This window comes from Halichoerus grypus, chromosome 4 (genome assembly GCF_964656455.1).
Source record: "Halichoerus grypus chromosome 4, mHalGry1.hap1.1, whole genome shotgun sequence".
Classification (NCBI taxonomy): Eukaryota; Metazoa; Chordata; class Mammalia; order Carnivora; family Phocidae; genus Halichoerus; species Halichoerus grypus.
In genome coordinates, this window is record NC_135715.1 from 27,753,815 (window position 1) to 27,779,431 (window position 25,617).

A 25,617-nucleotide genomic window follows, 5' to 3' on the forward strand; every position below is an offset into this window, starting at 1 on the left:
CTGCAGGATACACGTCAGGAGTCATGCTGCAGCCAGCATTGAATAAATGAAATCAATGCTGCTGGTGAAGTTTAGAAGCACAAAGATCAACATTGCTTTAATATAAACAGGATCCAAACAGCTATGGTATTGTGAATTAACAGTCATTGCTACCTTATTCTCATGGTGAAAATTATTTAACAATTAAGAACCTGAAGAGGGGATGCCTGAGTCTGAACAGAAAGAGACGGTCTCCGAATAGGAAGAATCCTCCTGTGCTCTGATTGGACAATAAACAAATACAGGAGTACCTCTTCTCTACTAATTATTCTAAACCATCATTGGAAAGAGCTATATGGGAGCTCAATGTTGCAATGCATTTTTTTAAGTAGTCATTATAGAACTAGAACTTAAATGAAAACTTGAAACAAACAAAAGTTTGTAAATAGACACAGACCCTGCAAAACATTTGCCTGGGGCTTTGAATACCCTAGGGGTGGTGTTGATTAAGGAAAAACAGTTGGAAGGATCCTCCCTCCTTTCCATAGAATACATTCCTGCAAGGATACCTATCATAGGATTTTTACCTTGATTTCACCCAGCCTGTAAGGAAGAGGACTAAGGAGGCGGGGGGGGGGGGGGGGGGGGGGGGGGGGGGGGGGGGGGGGGGAAACCACTATGTAATTAACACATCAAAGCCGATGCCCCTCCCCCCCAACACACCCAGCTAGTGACTGTCGGCTTCAAGCCTTCAGGCCTTTACAGTTTATCATTTTCATGGGAATTACCAGAAATACCCCCAAATAATAGCAGCTCTTTGAAGAATTATAGTGAAACTCAAGCCCTGTTGAAGAGATCTGAAAATTGTGCTTTCACAGTAGAGAGAAAATACTTTCTTTTCCAGGTGCCACTAGAAGAAATGTAGTCATCACCACAACTGCTAGATTTTCAAAGAATCTTTCCAAGGATGGGTCTCTTCATTATCTTATGAGCTGAAGCAAGTAGACATTTCCATGGGAGAGAGAGAAAGTTGGGACAAGGAAGCAATCATCATCTTCCTAAGTGCCCAAGTAAGGGCCTGATAAAATACCACCCTTTCTGACACTTCCCATCCATTATTTCACTCCCAGTAAAAATAGCATTCTGTCAGCCAAGACAGAATCAGGAATACAGCTGTTTAAAAATGAGGTTTTCTCCTGATGAGAAAAGTCAGAACAAATCAAGGAAACATATGTTGATGTTTAATGAAATTCCATTTGATGAATGTATGGTAAGAAACACAAGGAGGTAAGGCATACCAACAGGGAACCAAGCTCTTGTTAATTAGCAAATTCCCGAAGCACTCTGCAAATGTCTTCAGAACACTGAAGATCTGCTACACTGTCTTACAAGTACTTGATTACATGGCAGGGTGCATGCTACTTCATACTTCTGATCCTAAAGCCAGTTCATTATTTCAAATAAAATTTATATTTTTGTAAGCCTTGAGATTTCACTACATTAAACTACCCTTAAAGTATGGAGGAAGGGGGGCGCCTGGGTGGCTCAGTCGGTTAAGCGGCTGCCTTCGGCTCAGGTCATGATCCCAGGCTCCTGGGATCGAGCCCCACATTGGGCTCCCTGCTCAGCAGAGAGTCTGCTTCTCCCTTTCCCTCTGCCTGCCGCTCTGCCTACTTGTGCTATCTCTCTGTCAAATAAATAAATTTAAAAAAATCTTTAAAAAAAAAAAAAAGTATGGAGGAAGGGGAGCTAAGTCATGTTTCCCAGCATTTGTGAATACATGGAACTGTTAAGATGAAACATCAGCAAAGAATAATACTTGAACTGCAAATAGTGTTATCAGGCCAAATACTTAAAATTTAAACAACGAGAAATCTGAAGAAATTGAAAGCTGGGCTTGTTTATAACAATGGATTTGAATAGAGAATCAAGGACCTATATAGAGGAGGGCTGTTATTAAGGAATTTCTGCAAGAATGAAGAGAGGGTAACAAAGAACCAAGATGGGAGAAGGTGATGTGAAGACTTGGGTAGAGGGAGGCCGTACTGATGAGGAAGTGAGTGTGTGAAAAGTTGTGGGTAAGAGCTCCAAAGCTAATTTATAATAGGAATCTATAAGGGTGGAAAATAATTTAGACAGTATCCAAACTGCTTGTGGTGGGCAGAACAATGCCCCCCTCGAGGTGTCCACATCCTAATCCCCTGAATTTGTAAATATGTTACTTTCCATGGCAAATGGGACTTGGAGGATGTGATTTAAGAATGTTGAGATGGGAAGATTGTCCTAGATTTTCCTGGGAACCCAATGTAATCACAAGGGTCCTTATAAAAGGGAGGCAAGAATGTCAGAGTCAAGAGAGATCAGAAGATGCCAGGCTGCTGGCTTTGAAGAAGGGGAAGAGGCCATAGGCCAAGAACATAGTCAGCCTCTAGAAGCTAGAAAAGGAAAGAAAACAGGTTCTCCTTAGAGCCTCCAGAAGAAACACAATCCTGCCAATATCTTGATTTTAGCCCAGTATGACAGGTAGGACTCCTGGTGCCCAGAACTGTAACATAATAAATTTGTGCTGTTTTAAGTCACCACATTTATGGGAATGTGTTACAGCAACAGTAGGAAGCTAATACATTGTCACTCTTACAGTCTAGAGAATAAAATAACTTGCCCAAGTTAACAGAGCTGGTAAGTGACAGAATAGAGACTCTACAGCCTAGAAATTTGAGGGGCCAATTCATCACATGCCACTTTCTTCCAGGTTTTGTCCTAGTGGAGAAATAGACACGTGCCTCCTTTAGACAACAAAACTGGGGAAGTTGCATTAGAGAGCATAGTCCGGACTTGAGGCCCAACTGGGATTCTTAGTCTTTCTCCCCTAAATTGGTCACAGACAAAGCAGCTGAAAAACTGTAGATGCATCCCCTCTGTCCATCCTTTTTGCGGGATAGAGCTTCCCCAGAGAGGCTCAGAGGCTAGGAGAATGCCAACAGTCTGCAAGCAGGAGCTCCCAAGAGAGTAAAAGGGTTATAGATCACACCTGGACAGTGACCTTGAACCTATTTAACCCACCCAAATGGGAAACATCTGAACCAGGGAGAAGACACGAGCTAGAAGTGTCCCCAACCTGTCACTAAGAGGGCAGATATGTTGGCAAATTCCCTTTTATAGGCACAGAGCTTGCTGAGGACAGTAATGGTGGCCTATGTATATGACTTCACTCCAGTTGGTCTTTCAGTCTGTCAACTCAGTGGGACATAAGAGAACCTGTAAGAAGTGAAGGAATCTCTTGATGAAGGAGGAATTTTTTTCTTTTTACTTTCTTACAGAATGGGTATTGGTATATTTGTAACAAAAATATAAACTGATGTTTCTCAGGGCACCTGGTTGGCTCAGTCGGTTAAGTGTCAGACTCTTCGTTTTGGCTCAGGCTGTGATCTCGGGGTCCTGGGATTGGCCCCGCCTTAGGCTCCATGCTCAGCAGGGAGTCTGCTTGAAGATTCTCTCCCTCTGCCCTTCCCCCTCACTAGTGTGTGTGCACTTGTTCCCTCTCTCTCTCTCTATCAAATGGATAAATAAATCTTTAAAAAAATAAACTGATGTTTTAAAATTATTTGTGGAGGATTGAAGATTACAGGAAGAAAACAAATATAAACACAAGAATGGCTCCTACTAAAATGCAAGTGTATTTTTTACTCTACAGAAAGTTCTGATCTCCCCCTACGCTGCTCCTTTTCCAAGGCAGTTAACTTTATATTACCAGCACTTAGCACAGTACCTGACAAAAAGGCTCACTAATAGTTGTTGTGGGGGATATTAATAAAAAGAAGGCTATCAATTTTTTAAGCTACATTAAATTATTTAATTCCTACTCAAACACTGCAAGGTAAATATTAGTATGATCACTCCTATTTTACAAATTAAAAAACTGAGGAATAGATAGATTTGAGAAGATGCTGAAAGCAACACGGCTGGGATTTAAACCCAGGCATGTGGGCACTAAAGCCTTAGCTACTGACTGGTGTATGCTAGTACTTTGCATCTTAGCCCTGTATTCAGAACCTTAATATCCTAACTGCCTAAGTAACTATTAACAGCTAGGAAGCAACTCACAAACAGAGGTGAGAAATTCTCTCTCTCTTCTCCTCATTTTCTTTCAAGGAAAAACTATCACAGCAACACAGTTTTATATGTGGATAATAAATTCCTTCATTATCATGTGGCTTAAAATTGTAGAAGTCTTTTTAAATGTAGTTTAAAACACATGCAGTCTAAAATGTCAATTGTTTGTTGTTGTTGTTTTTCTAACGATTTATGCCTGTAAGTTTGGAAAAGATTTCCCCACACAGACAAACTCTAGGTATATACAAACCTCTGAGTCATGTGACAGAGCAACTAGAAATTTGTGTGGAATTACAGGATCGGCTGTCTAATGGATGAACCATGTACCAACCCTTAATCAAGGCTGTACTACAAGAACAGCTTGCTTTCTTCTGTGGTTTTTACTTAGGAGATTGTTTTTCTAATTTTTTTCTCAGTTTTTTGTCTTATTATAGAAAACACTGCCCTTCTTCTGGGCTACAGGGAGGTTATTTTAATGTGAAACTGAAACTTAGATTTATCCCACTGAGGGTTCACTGTGACCCAACATCATGTCAGAGTGATGCCACCTACTTGAATGAACAGATGCTATCAAGCAGGCCTGTGACAGTCACCATGTCATTTGCTATGATGAGGCCACTGTCTACATTTTTTTTTTTTTTGCATCAAATTATCCCCCATTTTGAGAACCCTGGGTACAATTCTTTCCAGTTCTGGAATTAAGAATATTTCCGCTTTTCTTTATTAGTTTGCTTATCTCATATGTACTGTCAGGAGGATTGTGTTTGCTCTTTAAAGGAAAGAAAAACCTTAGGTTGGAAAAATGAGGCTGGGAAGTTGGAATTTCACTTAGTGGGCAGGAAAGGAATTTGGAGACTTTTCCTTTTTATCTCTGAAGTAAACCTAGCTTTGGCACGTGGAATGCTATACCTCAAAAAGTGATACGCCATTACATAATATGAAACCCCCAAAAATAACCTAGCCACAGTGCACAAAGAAAGGCAGCTAATGGAAGTACAACATTCCTCTAGAGATTCATTTTGTCAGTTTTCTTCAAAAACCAAAAGAAGATACTAGATCTTTGGAGCTGGAATGTGCTGGTCTGTTTTAGTCCATGTTCTGTGAAGCAGCTCTCCATGGCAACAAACTCACACCAGCCTGGCCAGAGTGAATGGAAATCTAAATTACTTTAGTTTTCCTTGAGGGAGGGATCCACACTACCATATACAATTTTAATAGAGTGGTGTTCTGGTATAGCAGGAAGATTCATACCTTGCAGTAATTTACATGTGTATGAAGAGGTATGTACAGGAATATTCATAGCACCATTGACTGCAAAAATAAAAAAATAAATAAAAAAATAAAAAAGGAAAACAACCCAAATGCCCATGAGCATGGAACTGGATGAATCAATCGTGGTTTATCCAACAAAGGGAATACTATACAGCAGGAAAACGAACCATTTTTAGCTACACACATCAACGTGGATGAATCTCAGAATCAAAAAAATGGGTGAAAACAACCTAAGTTGCCAAAGAACACACACTATATACTGTAAGATACTATTTGCACAAAGGCCAAAAATAACAAGAAAATTAGAGTTTGGGTATAAATATATCTGTCACAAAATGACAACCAAAAAGGACACAAATAAAACAGCGCTTGTTCTAGAGCAATACAGAAAATGACACAGAGATGGAGAGGCATGTAGGAGATCTCAGCTGCATTGGTGAGATGTGTACATATAAAATGTATGACGTCTTAAACTGGGTACTTATGTTCTTATTCTTTGTATCTTATACGTATGTTATATGAGAAATAGTTCATCATTTAAGGAATTGGTAGAACCAACTAGCTTGCTTGGCAGAAACTAACTAGTTGTTCACCACCATTTCTTTTGTCTTCCTGGGCACAGAGCTGGCTCCATCTTCCAGCCTCCCTTGCATAGGTGCCACCCAGTTATGGGTTCTGGACCAGGGAGGGTGGGCAGAGTACGCTCCCTCCAGGCCTGATCCAGACAGCCTGCCAGGCACCCACCACACCATTCTCTTCATGCTCTGTGGCCCGAGTGGCTAGCAGAGTCACCGCATGGCAACAAAACCCCGCCCCCACCCTGCACTTAACTGTCGTGTGAGCCGCTGAGATTTGGGAGTGGCCACAGCAGCTACCTTATAACTGCCCAATACACTGGCTATAAAATGATGACCATTCAGCCTGAAATTAAGAAGTTCCTGAAATTCAGAACATAAACCAAAGTCTATTTCAAAGAAACAAATCTCTCTACGGCAATGAAGAACAAAATTCCAACCCATCTAAGAAACTGGGGCCGGAAGTTTCCCTTCTTGGAAAATAAACAAGCTAATCCTACTTTACAAAACAACTGAATTCACGGGTCTTAATTCAAGCTAGTTTCTTAGTCCGGGTTCCAGTTCACTTGTGAGGCATGGACAGAGCCATCATATCTAAGCCTTTGGAATCAAGAGACCAGGCATTCAAACAGCAACGAATGATGGGGTCATGCCGAACATTCCACGGAAAGATTACAAGGAAAGGATGAGCAATCACCTCTGGCACCCATACACCCATGGCTACGGAAAATAATATTTGGAAGAGAATGCTAGCAATAGCCGTATTTCCCGAGTACTTGCTTTAAGCCAGGTATTATCAGTGCCTTGCGAACACATAGAATCTTCATAACTGTGACAGTGCCCTTATCACTGCTTAACAGACAAGGAAACTGAGGCACAGAGAGTAAACAACAAAGTTCAAGGCTCTTTCAGTGTTAAGGAGCAGAAATGGGACTTTTCCAAAACATGGGACAGTTATTTCCCCTTAAATATATTTGTTACACAGTCCTCCTTGAGTTTTCCCTTAAAAATTCAGCAGGCCCAGCGGTAAATTACAAACAGCACCAACTGAAAGTAGCAGCAAAAACTGAAGCCCATCTCTACCCTCTACAAGCCCAGTAATGGGAGCAAAGAGAAGATGCAGCAGGGGAGGGGCTGAGAGCAGTTCCCCATCCTCCCCACGACCCCCCTTGCTATGGCTTTTGAAAATCATCAACCTTATTTGGAGCATGTAGTAATAAACATGCCCTGAGTTCCTCTTGGGTGTATAATGTTCCATTAGACATAAAACAAGGGTGGCCTCACTTGTGAAACAGGGTCCTCAGCTCCAAGTTCCCAGGACACAGAATTCAACACAAACATGTCAACTACTCCATTGGATCAAAGAAAAAAAAAAATCAATATCCTGTTTTCCTGAACCACAGAACTACTAATTGCCTTTAAGTGGGCAATATATTTCAGTGAAGCTAGATGAGCTAATTGCCTTCCTTCCCTTTCCAGAAGTCTATCATAATGCAAGACTTCTGCTTTTATCAAGACTGCTTAAGGAAGAGCATCAAATGTATGTCCTGGAGGTAAACCAAAGAAAGAAGTGAAGACAGGAAACAATGAGCAAAAGAGACATAAAATATAATTTCAAAAGCAGGAAAAGATCTAGCAACTCTGAAAACAGCAGGAGTTGAAAATCATCAGAAAACGTGTCCGTGGGTCCCCGCCACCTTTACCTTCCCCAGTAATGAAGCCAACACTAGACAAGTGCTTGTTCTTTTTTCCAGGCACTGCTATAAACATTTTTACATGTATTATCTCACTGAAACCACCAAGTTTTAGATGAGGAAACAGAGGCCCAGAGGGTTTAATTAACTCATGCAAGGACACGGGGCTTTGAAGAGACACAATGTTCAAAAATGCACTTGTAGGTGGAATCCCTATGCTGTCTGCCACTAATGTAACATTGTGTGTCTGCTGGACCTCAGTAAAAAAATAGAAAGAGGTTCTGGAAAAAACAATGCAGGTGAGTTCTAGCATGAACCCTCTAAGCAACTACCCTCTGGCTTGCTGTGGTTTGTTCGCTTAGGGCTTCACATCTTCTGATGACCTTAGTGAATGCTGATGGGGAGGAGTCCAGGTACGCCTTTGCGGATAATTCTGCGTACACAGTCCTTGAGCGTGCTGTCTGGGAGGCATCCTCCTAAGGAGGTAGGAAGAGAAGTTTAGCAACAGTGGAGTGAGCTGCAGAGGCTACCGGAAATCCTACCAGATGGCATAATAGTGTTCAAATAGCGTTGACTGATCTCTTGTGCATCGTGGGGAGAGACAACAGGGAGCGAGAAAGAAATCGAGGATGCTGGTGGGAGTTTAAGAGTGGAGAGAGGGTACAGGGGCAAGAAAGGAAAAAGAGTAGTAATAATTTAACAGTAGCTTCTAGACTGTCATGAGCCATATTGCAAATAGGTGTACTTTCAAATCAATTGTATGTGATTCTTAGAGAATAATATGACAAGAGACCAAAGACATCAGTCCCCCAAATTGCCGGAGTTAAGAAAAGCAAAGTTACATTAAGTTAGGCAAGTTTTAAGTGATCTAGCTAGTTAATGTCAGGGCCAAGAAGAGGAATCAGACTTCCTAACCTGGAGTTCATTGCTCTTTCCATAACCCTGTGCTACAATGTCTAATAAACAATGTCACGTTTTGATTGTCAGCATCTAAATTTAATATGAGCAGTAGACAGCAAAGTCTTCTGGAGCTTCTAGATGACTTTTCCCCCATCTGTGTGAAGTTGTTAATAACCTGCTGTCAATGAAAACAACTCTTGTCGGCAGCTGAAGAAATGGATTGGAAATAGGGGTTTGAAGTCACGTAAAAAACACAGGTGTTGCTTTGTTCAATTAAAGCCTAACAAGCAGCTTAGTGGGATGAAAGGGTGGGAGGTGGGAAAGGAAAAGGAAAAAGTGATGTCATCCTCGGCTGGAATTGTCGGAGAAAGGATAACAGGGAGAAAAGAGCTTCCTAAGCACTTCCTAAAAGGGAATTTGGAAAGCTGGGAATTCACAGGACTACATTTCCTCCACAAAACAATTCACACGTCAGAAAGACAATTTGTGAAAAGATTTCCCGTGTTTTTCAAAAAATGCAAATAGGAAGTCTTGGTGGTTAAAATTAAAGATTAGATGCTGGTTGAAGTCAGCAACAAGTTGTAAAGTTGAGGGATTTTTTTTTCATTTTGCTTTTTTTGGAAGAGAGCGGAGGGATCGATTCCATTTAATTTTTAAAAGCTAATATCCGTGCGCAGTAGAACAGCGGCCGTAGTAGGCACTTTACCTGTGCTACTGTCGTCAGGACTAAAAATGTCTTTTTGGTTTTTAATAATGATAATTTGCCTTTCAGAAGTTTTACCAACAATAGGCAACGGTCCAAAATTAGAATATATTGTGGACTACTGACGCTTCACTTTAACACTGTCCAATTCTAGTTAGGAATGCCATTTAATACAGGAAAAAGCAACCTTTATTTAGATTCCTTATTTTGCATACCCCAAGGCAAGGAATTCTCAGGGCCTGAAGAATGTATTGAAAAGCCACGGAGAGAACATTACTGTAAACTCTTTGTCCCCTTTCCCATCTCCATCATCTTTAAATCCAGGTACATTTGTAGTAGGAATCTGTTCTGTGAAACCCTGCAGCAATATTTCTCTTCATCTCCATGACAACGGCTCCCTATCAACTTCTGAAGGAACTTGCCTGTATTGTAAACAGACCTCTCTTGGCAATTGGCCTGTTTTCTTTCTCTATCTCATCTTCCATCTGCTCAAAGGCTTTGCTTCAAAAAGAAATAGGTTGCAGGTGTGTACTTTTTCTTTCTTTACCTCCTCCCCCTTTGTTTCTGAAAGAGGTCGATCTTGGAGATTAAAATTCTCTCAACCAGTGACTTTAACAATGTCACAGAGTGAGGCTGAGTACCTGTGTGTACCTGTGAACCAATATTTGGAGCATTATCAACATGCGGCACGCTTGTTTCCATTTTAACACAAGTCCCCCATGGAAGGAGGAAGCGAATACATTTCATGAAGTAAATTCTAACTGCAGAAAAAACCCGCAAAACTATTTGGTGCCCCTGAAGAATGAATCAGAAAAAAGATTTTTTTCAGGATCTTTCCTTAAAGACTAACGTGCCTATCATAGAAATAGTTTCATGGCAGAAAGAGAACCTTACCAGTTATCAAGGTGAGAAAAAATGTCTTTCCTTTGGGAAAAAAAAAAGTCTCTTCTATATTTAACTTGAAGATTCATGACCTCAAAATGGCATACAATTTTAATCCTCAGGGCTTGGAATGTAGGTTACTTGCCCAATATAATCAATTTGACATTTTTATAAGTTCATTTACTGTTACTCTTAAGTCTTTTTTTTTTTTTTTAAAGATTTTTATTTATTTATTTGACAGAGAGACAGCGAGAGCAGGAACACAAGCAGGGGGAATGGGAGAGGGAGAAGCAGGCTTCTTGCCGAGCAGGGAGCCTGATGTGGGACTCGATCCCAGGACCCTGGGATCATGACCTGAGCCGAAGGCAGACGCTCAACGACTGAGCCACCCAGGCGCCCTCTTAAGTCTTTTTTAATTCAATGTCCCAGCTATTGGACTATGTGACCTACTAGAGTAAACAATTGCCTGACATTACGCCAGGTATGAAAAAAATATAAAAAAGTCAGCAAAAGAAAAAAATAAGAGATACATTTCCTTTACCAAAACACCAAGTCTGAACAGAGGTAACTGGAAAGAGTAGTTGGTTCGAGTTTTAGAGAGGTTTGGGACCTAAGAATCACAATCTCAGATCTCCATTGAAAACGGTGTTTTATTTGCTCATTTTGTTCTGTTTTTCGTTTTCCTCCGGGGGTTCATGAGGAGTGACTACCTCACTGGTAATATCAGAAGAAAGATCTTTGATATCTCTAGAAACCCCAGATTTGGCCAGTTCAAGAGTCCTTGTAGTTTATGGTATTTTCATGTCTTTATCATTTTGTCATATGGTCTAACTTGCACATATACTTGCTTGTTCATTCAAAAATTATCGAGTGCTTACTATGTGCCAGGCATTGTGCTAGCTGCTGGGAATGGGACGAGGACCTCATCCCTTGTCCTGGGGGAATTTTAATCAAATAACCACAAAAACATGTAAAATTAAGATAAGAGAACTTTTAATAGAGGGATTTGACATCTAGCATTTAGAAACAATTTTTAAGGAAGACCTTGCAGAGAAGGTGAGGCTTGAGCTAGAATTTGAGGATGACATAGTCATCAAGGAACAGCCATATATACTGTATTTTCTATTTCTACTTAGTGGGATTTTAGTCTCACAAGAGCAGACTATGCTGTCTTGTTTGTCACATCATCCTTAGGGCCTAAAACTGTGCCTGGCATGAAAGTTGACTGCAAGTATTCATTAAATGAATGAACTAAAATGAGTTGAACTAAAAGAGGAAAGGGAAGAGCAATTCAGACAGGCATTTGCAAAGACTCTCTAGTTGGATAAATCATACCATATGAAAAAGGCCATAAAACTCAGAAAAGGGACCATAGGTTTGGAAGCCTGGGATGTTAGCGGTGCTTGAAACTCCTCAGTGATAAGGCAGTGGGATCCATGGGCTTCCTTCCCCCTTTGCCTCATTTATGTTTTTAATGAGCAGCCAAGATTCCAGGGCTTATCTGGACTGTAATGCTTTCAAAGAAACAAGCTATGTGTAAAACCCACCCTCCCATGTCACTGTTGACATTACCTATGAAAACTGGCCAGTTATTCTTCTCATATCAGTTTGAAAGCTGGACCAGTACACCCATGGGGCAGTGCAGAGACTAATGTGTAGAGACAAAACCTCCCCTTCCTCCTCTTTTTTTTTCTTTTTTTTTTTTTAAAGATTTTATTTATTTATTTGACACAGAGAGAGAGACAGCGAGAGCAGGAACACAAGCAGGGGGAGTGGGAGAGGGAGAAGCAGGTTTCCCGCTGAGCAGGGAGCCCGATGTGGGACTCGATCCCAGGACCCCGGGATCATGACCTGAGCCGAAGGCAGACGCTTAACGACTGAGCCACCCAGGCGCCCTCCTCCTCTTTTTCTTCTGGTCCTTCTCTCTGTCTCTCTCCTTCCTGTCCTCCCTCTTTCCTTCTCCCTTTCTCCCGCCTTCCTTCTCTTTCTCCCTTTCCTACCACCACCCCGCCACGTGCAAAGCGTACTTGCCTCTAAAAATCTTTAGTGCCCATGTATAAATGGTAAGAAGAGGGTTGAGAACAGAAAATTGTTGACCTTGAGTTGACCGGGTCAACATTGAATATCCCCAAATGACCAGGATATCTCCTGGATCCCAACTTTGGGACAGGACTCCCCCAATCCTGAGCAGGCATCCACATCATTGGAGAAACTAAAACAGTATACTCAAAAGAAGTTACTAGCAACAGCATTTCAACCCCTGCAAAGGAATGCTGTGTGTGACCGCATCTGAGTGCCCAGTACTTGTGTGAAATAATGGAGGCTTTCTGAAGAACACTCAAGTGTTTTAGTTTGATCTGAAAGAGAAGAAGGATCTGGAGCAGAGGTAGGATAGAGAACTATTTTTTCTTTGCATAACGTAAATGTTTTCAAAACCATGGACCATTCGGGAAAAACGAATCACCTCCGAAGCAGAATCCTGATATGATCATCATAGCTCAGTGGAAAATACAGCAAACAAGTACAGCCAAAACAATGATTTTCCTTATTCCTTTTCAGGGTCAAACAGGAGTCCTTTCCCAGGTGGCCCAAAGAAATGTAAACTCTGTCCTCCAAAGGACAGGCAATGGATTCAATAATAAAAGCCCACGTTGTGAGCAAATTTCTTTAAAACTGGAAAATGTCTTGACCTACACTACAAATGATTAATTTTGATATTCACCTTTATGTCCTCTCTCCTCTGCTATGTGCAAGAATTCAGCACTGTGATGAATCATTAACTGTTTCTTTTAGCACATATACCATAAAATTTTAAAACATATTCCAAAAGACCAAATGAGGCTAATGTTTTGTTTGTGAGGCATTTCCTACCTGAAGGCACACAAATGAATTCACACTGGCTGTAAGTTTGTGCTGTGTTTTCACCTCAGTTTGGATCAGCACCTGCTAGTCTGGTCTTGTGTCTCTTTCACTCTCTCAGATAGTATTTCACTGCTGAGAGGCCTTTGAAAGGCAACAGATAACAAACCCTCTTTAGTCCCTTGCATTTCAATAGAATAACCTGAAACTTCTTATCATGAAGGCCCAAGCAGACCATGATCTTGGGGAGGGGCTGGGGGTTCCCAGGTCCTAGTTCCATGTATAATGTGATTTCTTTAAACAAAGAATGGGCTAACCTAAATCCAAATTCATGCCCCAAATAATTTTATACAGCAGCACCAATGACCTGCCGAGGTCCCCCCCAGTTTTCCTCATTTCAAGACTTGAACGTTCTGCAGGACATCTTCCACCCGCATGTGTGGAACACATACAGAAGAGAACCAGCTAGACATCATGGCATCAAGGGCCCTGTTTCGGGAGGGGGGTGGGGGGGCTGCAGTGATGTTACACTAGCACACATTTGCAGAGCTCCCAAAGAAAAGGCATTTTAAACAGCCCCTGAACGAGTCGAACAGTCTGATAGTCAACTCAGTCAGGTATCGAGGAACCACTACCCGTGGCCAGAAGGAACAGGACATGAGCTCGCCATGCACACCCAAGTTATGTTAGACATTCACGAAGCCATTTTAGGAGAAAACCACTAGTCAAGCTAAAAGAGCTTTGATTTCCAAACATGAACAAACCAATGTGTGTGTGTGTGTGCAAGTGTGTATTTAAAGGATCCCTCTCTAAGAATAGAACATTTACTTGGCATGTCGTAATTTGCAAGACACTAGTGCTTAGTAAACTGTCTGCATTAGGAACCGTGTGCCATCACTCATAAATACGTATCCCAGCAACTTGTATGTGCTGGGCACACATTCTTTGTTGAATGAATGAACAAATGAATGAACGAACAAACATTGTTGCCCATCCTGATCAAGCTGAAGAATTCAACAGCACAACTCTGAGATTGGCTAGTATGAGTAAGTAACAAATGCTAACCTGTGGTTCTCTTCTTGCTGGGTACACATATAATCTGTCATGGTCAATTATATTTCTGGCACAGCCAGCTAGTGCCTCTCTGACCAGTGGAAAGTCCATTAACTTCTCTTTAATTCCATTCTTATTTTTGTAGCTTGCAAATACAAACACCATCTTCTTCAAAACCGTATGAAGCTGAAGGAGCTACTGCTGGACAGATCAACTTAAACCAATCAAATTGGGTGAGGTAAGTAAATCCACAGAAACACAAAGGAGACTGGTGGTTGTCAGGGTCTGGGGCGGGCAGGGAGGGAGGATTAGGGGGTGTCTGCTTCATGGGTACAGAGTTCCTTTTGGGTTGATGAAAATGTTTTGGAACTAGATAGAAGTGCTGTTTGCACAACACTGTGAATGTACTAAATGCCACTGAATTGTATACTTTACAATGGATACTTTTATGTTATATGAATTTCAACTCAATAAAAAATGTCTATCATCATATTTACAGTTCTAAAGCATGTTTCTGCTAAGTCTGTGAAAAGGGTGGTATGGTGAATATTGTCTATGTACATGTTTGAAAAGGACAATGATTGTCCCATTATAGCTTTTCAATAAACACACAATAAGTATACAAAGAACTAGAGTGGATATCAGTGATGAATGTGGGGATATCCTGATAAAGTTACACTGATCTGAGTCTGGACCTGAAATTAGGGTGAATTTCGTGACTCGGTAAGGCAGAATATTTCTGCTAAATAAGAGATAATTTGCCTCCTTGATCATTTTAAAAGGAAGCTCACTAGTATCCATGGTATGAAAAACAATAATGAGCAATATTAACTTTGAATCATGGTCTATTTACACACATTCTCTGAAAGCAAGATTTCTCTAAAGTAAGCTCTGTTGTCACAAGTACACTTGAACTTCACAAATCTTGCTCTTCAATAAATCAACAATTATTTATTGAGCTCCATGTAGATAGTATGTGCTTGGAACTATTGCCAGACTCTAAAGGGCAAAAGAAAGTGAAAAACAGGTTTTCATCTCCATTATTTTATTACTTACAAAGTTGGATTTATCAAACAGATAGTATCGAGTGGTAATACTTTGAATTAGGCAAACAAATGCAACATAACCCTGCACTTACATAAGTCTTGGCAAAATATTTCTGCCTATATTACTCTTACAGCCAACCTGAGAGGCAAGCGGAGTAGGAGTATTTCCTGCCATACTACAGGATTGGAAACTGCAAGGACACACGGTATGTGGTACATCCAGGATTTGAATCCGGGTGTCAGACACCTAGCTTGGTACTCCTTTCATGACAACTACTAGGGGTCAGGAGATCTGAGCTCTGCCATTAACTTGGTAGGTGGCACTGAGCAAGTCCCTCCACCTCTTGGATTTTCATTTTCTCCTCTTAAATGAAATGGTTGGGGCACATATCCTCACATGTGTTCTTTCTGCAGCCTGCGTGGTCTCTTCGTAAATGCAAGAATTGCAAGTTTATGAGCTAATCATCCTTCCCTGTCATTTCTTAACCCAGGTGTGCCTTTTACCTTAATATAACTCAGTTCTTGGCTGCAGCAACACACATTTTTTAAATGCTTGCTAAATATAAAGTTTGTGTTTGCAAAGGCACCTCAGTTAAGGTTGGCGAACGAAGAATTTCCTCAAATTCCTCAGCCTACAGCATAGGAGCTTCTCAAGGTCATACCCGTCTTATCCATAGGCAGCTTGCTTTCTTGTCTGCTATAACCCTTGCTGTACATAGCACTTTGGTCCTTGCAAAATGCTTTTCCATCTCTTGTCTCACTTGACATCACTAGTACCAGGCAAAGGCTCAGACGAAGCCACACTATCTCTCCCTACACTAACAGGGCCCTACACCCAGTCCTATTGTTCAGCTACAAGGATGAGATAGAGATAAGACAGGGTGGGAAACTGACCCAGTGACAGCCAATCAGAAAAGCTTTTGTCTGTAAATCTGACCGGGGGTGATTCATCAGCCACCAATCCCAGAGGCTTTCAATGGGAGAACAAAAAGTACACTATCGTCCCAAAGGCTGTGCTTGGGTTTATTCCCTTGTGCAAAGAAAAAAAAAAAAGTTAGGCCAACTGTCAAGAGCAACTTCAGAATTCCCACCAAACAAAGCTCAAGGGAGAAGAGTTTAAAAAGATAAGCTAAGTGTATTGCTTCTGTGGCTGTATGGTTACAAAGAGAGACGAGACGAGTAGTTGCATAACCCAGGGTAACCCGTCCCCGAAAGAATACCCCAACAACCTCATTTCTCTCACGTGTCAACAAAATCATTGTAAATAATCAATTGCAGCATTCCAATTGCAGGTGGAGTCTTGATTTGTGTGTCATTTCCTTAGGCCCTCCCTTGTTCTTACTATGCATGAGTATGGAGAGGTTGTTTTTTTTTTAACTTGCCACTCCAAAATATCTTTAAAAATATAATACCAAGCAAGCCTTTCCTTTCCCTTGGTTAAATTTTTGAAGTTTTATTCCTATGGAATATGGTGTTATCACACTCATAAATTTTATAATCCAGAAAAACGCCTGGGAACACAAAGTGTGCAGAAAACCAAGGCCAAGTGATGTGGATACGTAAGGATTCCACGGGGTGGTAGATGGTGGAGAGATGACCTTCTCTGTTCAGAGACAGCCTCTCACTGCACCTGTCTACAAGGGACTTCCAGAGTTAGAGGGGAAGAGTATTAAACAAGGGAAGCAAAAACGAACAAACAAACACAAAATACCCAAAAAATAAAATCAATGGTCCTTTACAGCACACTAACACTATACTCAGGGTCTGACTGCTTTCTCTAGGTGTCATTCTTGTAATTGTTTACTTATTTCATGTTCTTATTAGACGTGAAATGGTATAGTCAAACAGACCCTGCAAAGTTCATCCGGAGATACGCGTTCTAACTGCAGCACCAAGCTCTGACGTTACTATTAGATGTCCTCGGCCCAGTCATTTTTCATTTCTTTAATCACTGACCACTCAACAATTACTTAGTACATGGATAATATTTTCCAAATGCTATGCTCGATGCTGGCTCTGAAAGCCTATGTTCAAGACTCCCTTCAAAGAAGGCATAGAGGCAGTTCCTTACATATCGACTTCAGCGATTTGTACTCTACGAGCCTGCTACCGTGACTATATCTGTTCGGATAGGAATGGGCAGCTGACCTAAACACGACCATCTATTGGCCTTGCAGCAGATTATAAGATAGTTGATAAGAAATGTCCAAAATGCTTCTATACTGGATAATAAGCCATTGAACCATTATAAGAATCTCTTGCGGGGTTAAATGTCAAGTATAAAAGAGGGCATTGGGTGGTAGAGTGCAACAGAAGGCAGGAGACAGACACAGCCATATATACACGCCGTGAGGTGATAGACACCATGCCTACGTGTAAACTGAACATAGCAGAGAGACTGGACAACTGATCGTAAAAGAAGGAGGCATCTTGGGGCGCCTGGGGGGCTCAGTCGGTTAAGCATCTCCCTTCAGCTCAGGTTATGATCCCAGGGTCCTGGGATCAAGTCCTGCATCCCACTCCCTGCTCAGCAGGGAGTCTGCTTCTCCCTCTCCCTTTGCCCCTCCCCGCCCCTGCTGTGCTCTCTCTCTCTCTAATAAATAAAATCTTTTAAAAAGTAGGCATCTTTTCCAAGAGAAAAAGATTCATCAATTTAATAAATGTTTATTGCACATTTTTCCATGTGTAAAGATACAAATGAGAGCAAAACAAAATCCATGTCCTAATGGAGTCTACTGAAAGAGCCAGATATTAATCAAATAATCACACTAACTGGTCAAAGCTTGGAAGATAAAACCACAGGAAGCTACAAGATGGTGCTCACTGCAGACTTCCTGGGGTGGTGACATTGGCAGGGAGATCTGAACAAATAAATAGCAATTAAGTGGGCAAAAGTAATTTGGGAAGAACCATGATATCATGGAGACTTTGGAAGAGTATGGGGCAGAGGAGAGAGCAAGGTTAATCTAGAAAGTTAGATAGAGGCCAGATCATACCAGGCCCTGGAGGCCATTTTAATGACTTGAGTCTTAATCCCAAGAGCAGCAGGAAGCCATCAAAGGATTCCAATAGGGAGAGACCAGCTGAGATGTGCATTTAAACTGACAACTGTGACTGTCATGTGGGAATTAACAGGAAGGGTTTAGAATGGAAGGACCAGTCCAGAAGCTTCTGCAGGAATCCAGGGGAGAGATGGTGACAGCCTGGACGAGGGGGCTGTTCAGTATCCTGAACGCGTGCAGCTTCAGGTGGGGGAAAACACTTAATTCATCTCTGCATACAGACCGTACGGCATAATCCTGGCACCGAGCAAACACTCAGGGAATGGTTGTTGAATAAATGGCGATAAATTCTACAAAGTGAGTGGTCAGTAATGGTTTAACAGGTGTCCTCTTCCACAATGAATATCCCTGTGAGAGAGGCCTACTGGTAGAATTTCGGGTACTGTGTTACTCTCTCAGAGGAGGTATTTGAGAGTTAGGGAAACCTAACCTTTAGCCCCTCAAAGTGACCCCATTAGAGGTACCTTGGTCCAAGAGGCAGAGCACAATAGGGGTTAAGATCAGAAGGTTATGGAATCAAAGTGCCCACATTCATCTCACAATTAACCAGTTTCTCATTGTGTTAAAATAGGCTACTATCTCAACCTGTCTCCATTTCTTCAGTTGTAATATAGGAATATGCATAGTATGAATGCCTAGCTCAAAGGATTATTGGGAGGACTAAATATGTTAATAAACATGATTATTATCCTCACCTAGGCAGTGAGCTTCTCAGAGAAAAGCACTCTTCCTTAGAAGATAGGGCCTGGGACATATTACGAACTCAATAAACTCATGCTGTTGACTTTGCATCATAATCCATCACCCTGAATTTGAGGATTTCATTTCAGCATGTTTGTTTCAGAGCCATCTTTTCTTCCCAGGTCTCCTAACATCTTTTGTATCCTGAAAGGGAACATTCTTCTCACCCTGTAATTATCAGCCTTTCCATCAGCTTCCTCTTTTCCTGTTCCAAACAAAATTATTCAGTCTGCTTACCTTTCCCCCCGACAAATCCTGACTGAATTTCAAAGTTAATTGCTTCTACTTCCATTACACACCTGCCTTGCTTTATTTTGTCTATTAACTTTGCTTTCTTGTAAGTAGATTGTATCTATTCCGCTTGTCCCCTTTCCCTTATTAATGAACTTCCTAGCCCTGGCATCAGTTGAAGAGTTATCCTTCAACCCAGGCTTCTTAAACCAGTCTCCAAATTCTTTGCTGCTTAGGTGATTGCTTTTGGCATCGTCCTTGCTAATTCACCTTTGTTAAGCAACTCTTGTCTCTGAAAACATCCCTTTCTGACAAAGCGCAGGAGAGAATTATTCCTCCAAACAATTTTTTTTTTTAACTGCTCTTTCTTTTGAGTGGGCTTTATTTTCTCCTCCCTTTGAATGTCTCATAACATGCGTCTTCCAGCTAGAATTGCACATTGTCTATAACCTCTGGCAGGTAAAATGAGAGAAGAGCTACACCTCCAGGCACTCTTCCAAAAGGAATCAAATAAAAGCCCAACCATCTCTAACCCTCTGGGTGCCTCTGAGCATAGGCTGGTTTCCTTCAGGAAGATTAATTCTGCCTTTCCCAATTTTTATGCCCCACTGGCATTCCTCACCTTCCATATCCTAATGCTGTATAGGTTGATTGTTCTTTTCCTTAATTGTACTCTTAACACTGATTCTATCTACTTATTCTGGACCTAGTTTCATGGCTCATTGCAAACTATTCATCTCCCTACCTACCCCCCACAACCTCTTGGATTTCTTTATATAATTCTTAAACAAGCTCCTTGGGCTTTTGTTTGTTTGAAATGCGTTTGTATATGGGGACTCCTTTTTGTTTTGTTTTTAACGCTTACTTGTACTTCTCTAGGGGTGGTTACCGTGGAAGGTTGCATTTCCAGGGCTCTGGGTTTTGTTAGGCTGCTTTTCTGCCCTCACTTCTGAGTGCTCAGTTTAGTTGCTATCTTGACTCATAATCAATAATGTTCAAATGTGTCTCCTTATTTACAACTGATTCCTTACGGAGAGAGGGTACTGGGTTGAGAATTAAAGACTCTTAGGGTGGAGAGAACACTAGATGTTATCTGGCCCAATCTCCTCTCCACCATCGATGTCTTCCTGCCTGCATTTAGACACTTCGAGTGACAACAAACCCACAACAAGGCAACACTTTCCACTTTTCGACATGTTCTACAAAGCACTTCCATATCATTAATTGAGATCCACCTCACTGTAATCTTCACACACACGTACCAATCCTGCCTTCTGGGGTTCTATGCGACACATCTGCTTAGCACTCCCCATCAAGTATTTCAGGTGTTTTGCAATAAGTGTCCTAAATCCTTGGCTACTACTCTTTTCCAGGCCAATTATCCCAGTTTCCTTCAACAACCCATCAAGTGTCTTGGCCTCTACTGCCCTTATACTCACCTATAGAGTTCTTACTGCTAACATCCCTTCTGACCTGGCCCGAAGTGCAATGTTTCCCAAGGATCTGACCAGCTCAGCGCATGGTACAAGGGTGACCATTTTGCTACATTAATTAGCCTAAAACTGCATTAGCTTTTAGACATCCTCACTTTCTGGTGACTCATACATTGTTTTATTCCTAATTTTTATATGAGTTCTTCTCAAATCTGATGTCCTCTACCCCAGAATAGCACCGCTAACATTTGGAATCCAAATGTAAGGCTTTGCACACAACCTTATTAAATGGCCTTTTGTGAATCTTGAGCCATCTTTTCAACTTCTCAAGTCCTTTTTAAATTCCCACTCTGGTATTTAACATTGTCATTCTGCCTCTGCTTTGCTTCACCTGTAAGTTTGGTAAGTACTTCCATATCATAATGCAAATCCTTAGCAATAATCTTGACAGAGTGAGGGCCAAGGACACAAACCAGGGAGCCCCACTCAAAGTTGATATCAATGATGTCAATCAGCACTCCTTAGGTGCACCATATCCAGGAGCTGTCACTCTCTGAACACACTGCACTGCCCACAGTTCTTTAAGTGGTATACAAAGCTAGCATCCACATCATGATTATGAGAAGAGCTAACATGTATTATGGGCCTATTATGTCTCAGGTGTTTTTCTAAGAGGTTTACATGCATTAGCTCATTTAGTCTTTGTTATAACTCTATGAAGTAGGCCATGTTTTTATTCCCACTTCACACATCAAGAAACCAGGACACAGAGCAATGAAGATGCTTGGTCAGACAGTGGTGGCATGGGGATTTCAACTTAGTTCTTGAAGACTCCAGAGCTTGTACTCCTAACCCTATATTGAGATTCTGTCAAACGACATGCAGAAATACACAATTTTTATAACTCTCTTGATTAACCAACCTAGTGCTTTCCAAACTAAGAGAGGCAGCTAGTTTAATGTGGATTCTAAGTGATTCTATGTGAAAGTGAATGTGGCTTTAAGCAATCGCAACTTCTTCCTAAGTCCTCACAAACTACATCTTCAGTAATCCATAGCTCTCACTCTGCCAGGAGAAGCCAAGTTCTCACCTGTATCACCTCAGGTTGAAAATTTGTTCCTTCTCCATATGTTCCACATGGCATGTGCTACCCTCACAGCTTACTGGCTCTGATTCAGAGACCATATTTCTGCAAGTTCCTTGGCTACCCTCAGAAATAATAAACCAATTTAAATCCCCTCAGAAACAGACCAATTTAAATATTTAACCTATCACTCTTTTAATCAGCCCATCTTTGTTGAGCCTCAGTTCTCTCTTAACCCTGACAGCTGTGATCATGATCCTCAGCTGACAGACATCCCCCAGGTTTAAAGAGAGAGAAACAGAAGTATTTCTAGTATCTTGCTTTCATCTGAAAAGCTTACAGCATCTTTTCCTCATGGTGAGCTTTTCTCTATTGCCCTGGGGGATTATAATGAAGAATGCCAGTGTAGCAGGGTATCTACTTTCCTGTTCAAAATATGGCTCAAGGGAAGATTTTTATCAAAGCATATAGCATGCAGGGACGTTTCATGGTCAGAATACAGTTCTACCCAAATATCTCCTTGCACAATCCTTGTAGGAGAAAACAATTCTGTGTGAAGTCTAGCCACACTGACACAGTTTTCACCAACAGGTGGACCAGGGTGGGAATGGCCAAGACAGTCAAAATCAATGGACAGAGCCCAAGGGAAACAGGGAAGCTGAGGGTTCACAGTCACTGGCAAAGGAAACAACAGAAGCCAAAGAATGAACGAAATATGAGAAGATAAGGACCAAAGAAAAGAGAAGAAGAAATAGGGAGAAAGAGATCCCTATGGGCCGGAGTAATTAGCCTGGGTTATGGGGATCTTTTAACAGTCAGCTAGCTTACCTTTCCAGCTTCAACTCCCAACATTTTCCTCCCATGACCTCAGTATACGCTCATACTGAAATGTTACCCCTAGCTGAGCATCCTGGGGAGCACAGCATGACGTCATGACCCTTTGCATTCATTCACAATTAAAAGATTCAAGCCATTAGAATGCTTGGTGCTGTGCCTAGAACAGAGTAGTTGTGTGGTCTTCATTATTATTTTTCTTTGTGGTTCAGTGACACTCAATAGAAGGAAAAACTCACTTTGGTTTTAGATATAGACCTGCTTGAAGGGCCTTGCAGAAAACGGCTGGGATGTGAAAATCCAAGATTGACCTTGGGATGACCTTGAGAAGTGGCATGAATACATACAGAAAGCTGATTCAGACAGTCTGGTTAAAGCACCTCAACACTTATTTCATGTTTAGTATATGTACCCCCAAAATATGTTTCTGTGAGCCACTGTTTACAAATTTTTGTGTAAAACCATACATTTGCTCCAGAATGTGCTGCTCATTGTGGATGCAAGGAGCCCTACTGCTGCCACAGTCCCCCATATATTTTCAAAGAAAATTTCCAATGAACATTCATAAAAATTATTTTCTTATAAAGCAAACACTTTTGAAAAACAGCGAGGTTGGCGGGAATCTAGCAATACAAGTTGTGCATTGGGTTTGACCTCTTGAAGAGCAGGCAAGGAGAGAATGCATCACTCACAGTTTCAAGAAAAGTATTGAGAAGAGCCTTGTTCACAAACTGCTACTAAAACAACAGAAGTCGTTTTTGTCTCTAGAGGTTTCAAGACAAGTTGAATCCAAAAGAAATAAAGAGAAGGAATGTTTTTCCTGGCCACTTCCCTTGTGGCTGGCTCTCAGCATCCTGGCCTGGTGGGGGTAGAATCATGTGACAATCTCGTTGAGGTGGAGAACATGCGAATAGCCCCCTCTCAGATTGTGCTTACAATCTATAAATTCCAGCCAAGCCAGATTCATTCTCTCACCCCAAAACTGTTGCCAGGCATTAACACCAAAAGAATTGTACTGCGTAGACTTTTTAAAGAAATCAATTACAAACCTCTTTCATTAGCTAAACAAGTCCAACTACCAGAAATATTTTGTGTGAAACATTCATAAAGACCGACAGTTGTTTTGCATGACATTTACAGGCCAAGCTTCTTTATGCACCGAGGTAGAATATGATGAATGAAACACAAGTTTTCACAATACACCACATTTTTTCTCATGCTTCCTCTGTGAAGGATTGTGAATGCTAAAGACCAGTGATGGAGGACCAGAAGCCAAAACAGAATTCAAGGCCATTCTCACTGACAACATTGTAGAGTTACTGAGGGAACAGCAAGAGGAAGCTTGCAGCCTTTTTTTTTTTTTTTTTTAGCGTCTAGGAGAAAATATTTAGAAGTAGATTGTGCTTGGGGAAAGTTTTGCGAGCTTCAAAATCAACGCAAGTAGGCTGAAGGAAAGAAATGCATTTGAGATCCCTAAAGGGTGAAGCTGAACTTTCATGTCCACTAATCAAAAAGGGAAAGTTAGAAACACAGGGTCTGTGAAGAATTGGGTTGTGTACAAGAATATCCCACATTCCTCAATTTGTCGAGTTCTTACTGTTACAGGTGCCTGGGACATTTGGTCAAGCTAAAAAAATGACTGGCTGTAACAGACAGGTTCCCCTAAGGGGGAGTTCCAGGGCATATATAATGCTGGACCAAAACTAGGAGAAAAGTCCCGATCTTCTGCAGGAAACACTTCTGTGTCTAGATAGAAGGAAAAACGGGGTCAATGGGCTAGGTGACCCACCTCGATTGGGCACAGAGGACCCATGCCTTCTCAGCCTTCTCCAGACACTAAGGAGCTTGTATGCAAAAATAAAATGCCCAACTTTCCCAGAGATTCTCCTTAAGAATAGCTAGCATCTCAAACAGAATGTGTCTAAAGCTAACCTGATCAGCTTTCCTGACAATGCTGTTGCTCTTCTTACGTTCTCTTCCTCTGTAGAGATGCACTTAGCTCATCCAAGCTGGAAACCGCTTTCCTCCTGAACAAAGCATACCCAGTTCTCACCAAGTCCCACTGATTCTAGTTCCCAAATGCCTCTTGAACTGTCCATACTTTTCCTTTCCATTGCCACCCCCTAGTTTAAGTAGAGATGCTTCCAACTTCAGATCACTGACGTGATCTTCAGCAGGTGTCCCTGTCTTTTGTCTTGACCGTTCACCACCACCACCTTCAGTTCAGATTTTCTGCCAGCAACCAGCATGATTCTGAGAAAATGTGACCATTCAAAAAGAATTCCTTACTGCTTTTAGAGACCTGTCTGGGACCTCCAGACGCCAAAATTAGATATTCACTCTCTAAGCTGCTAAATTATAATTCCTATCAAAATAACAAGCCCACTAGGTCTCTTGTGCAAAAAGATAAGCCACTGATTGGAAAAGTGAGGCATCTTTACAGTTGGAATAGGACTGGCTAGCCGCAAAAGTTCGGAAGACTTACAGAACCCCCCACCCCATATTTAAATGCTTATTTGTTCATTTCCTGCAACACCATCTCCTCATTATTGCTGACTGCGTGGCCAGCACTGGACCTCAAAGGGATCCAAGGATCAAGTGTGACATCCGAGTAAGGAAGAAAGAATTATTCCCAGACAGAGATTTATATTTTTTGAAAATCAGAATCTGAACTATGTCCTACATTCGCAAGATATTAAACCAAAGAGGAGAGAACATCATTTTGGATTGGGTGGCAACCACAAATGACACAGGTGTAATCTCCACTGTGGCAGCACTCCGTGTTCTCGCCGAGGTGCCTGGCTATAGAGTTCAAGCCAGTTGCTGGGCTAGCCAACTCAAACTAAGACCAAACACAGAATCACACTAGGTGATACCAAAAAGCCAGAAAATCCTTCTTTTATGTGGAGGATACTTAAAAGACTTTGGGAACAGTAAACTAGATTGGAATGTCAACCTCCTCCTTCACTGGTCCGTCAAGTAGGTCTAAAAGGCCATCTTTTCTTTACCATGAGGAAAATATTGGGGAAAGAAGCAATCCAGTGTTTAAAATGTGCTTAAGGGGCGCCTGGGTGCCTCAGTCAGGTAAGCGTCTGCCTTCAGCGCAGGTCATGATCCCAGGATTCTGGGATCGAACCCCATGTTGGGCTCTCTGCT

At 41.5% G+C, this 25,617-nt stretch overlaps 1 long non-coding RNA gene across 4 annotated transcripts in view; it reads left to right on the plus strand.

Annotated features, from left to right (window-relative positions):
• The first annotated feature begins 607 nt into the window (after positions 1-607).
• Positions 608-25,617, plus strand: part of LOC144381563 (uncharacterized) — a 625,721-nt gene continuing 600,711 nt past the window's right edge. For all 4 annotated transcript variants that reach the window (XR_013446916.1, XR_013446917.1, XR_013446914.1 and 1 more), the window contains exon 1: positions 608-659. This is a non-coding gene — a long non-coding RNA (uncharacterized LOC144381563). The remainder of the gene's footprint in view (positions 660-25,617) is intronic.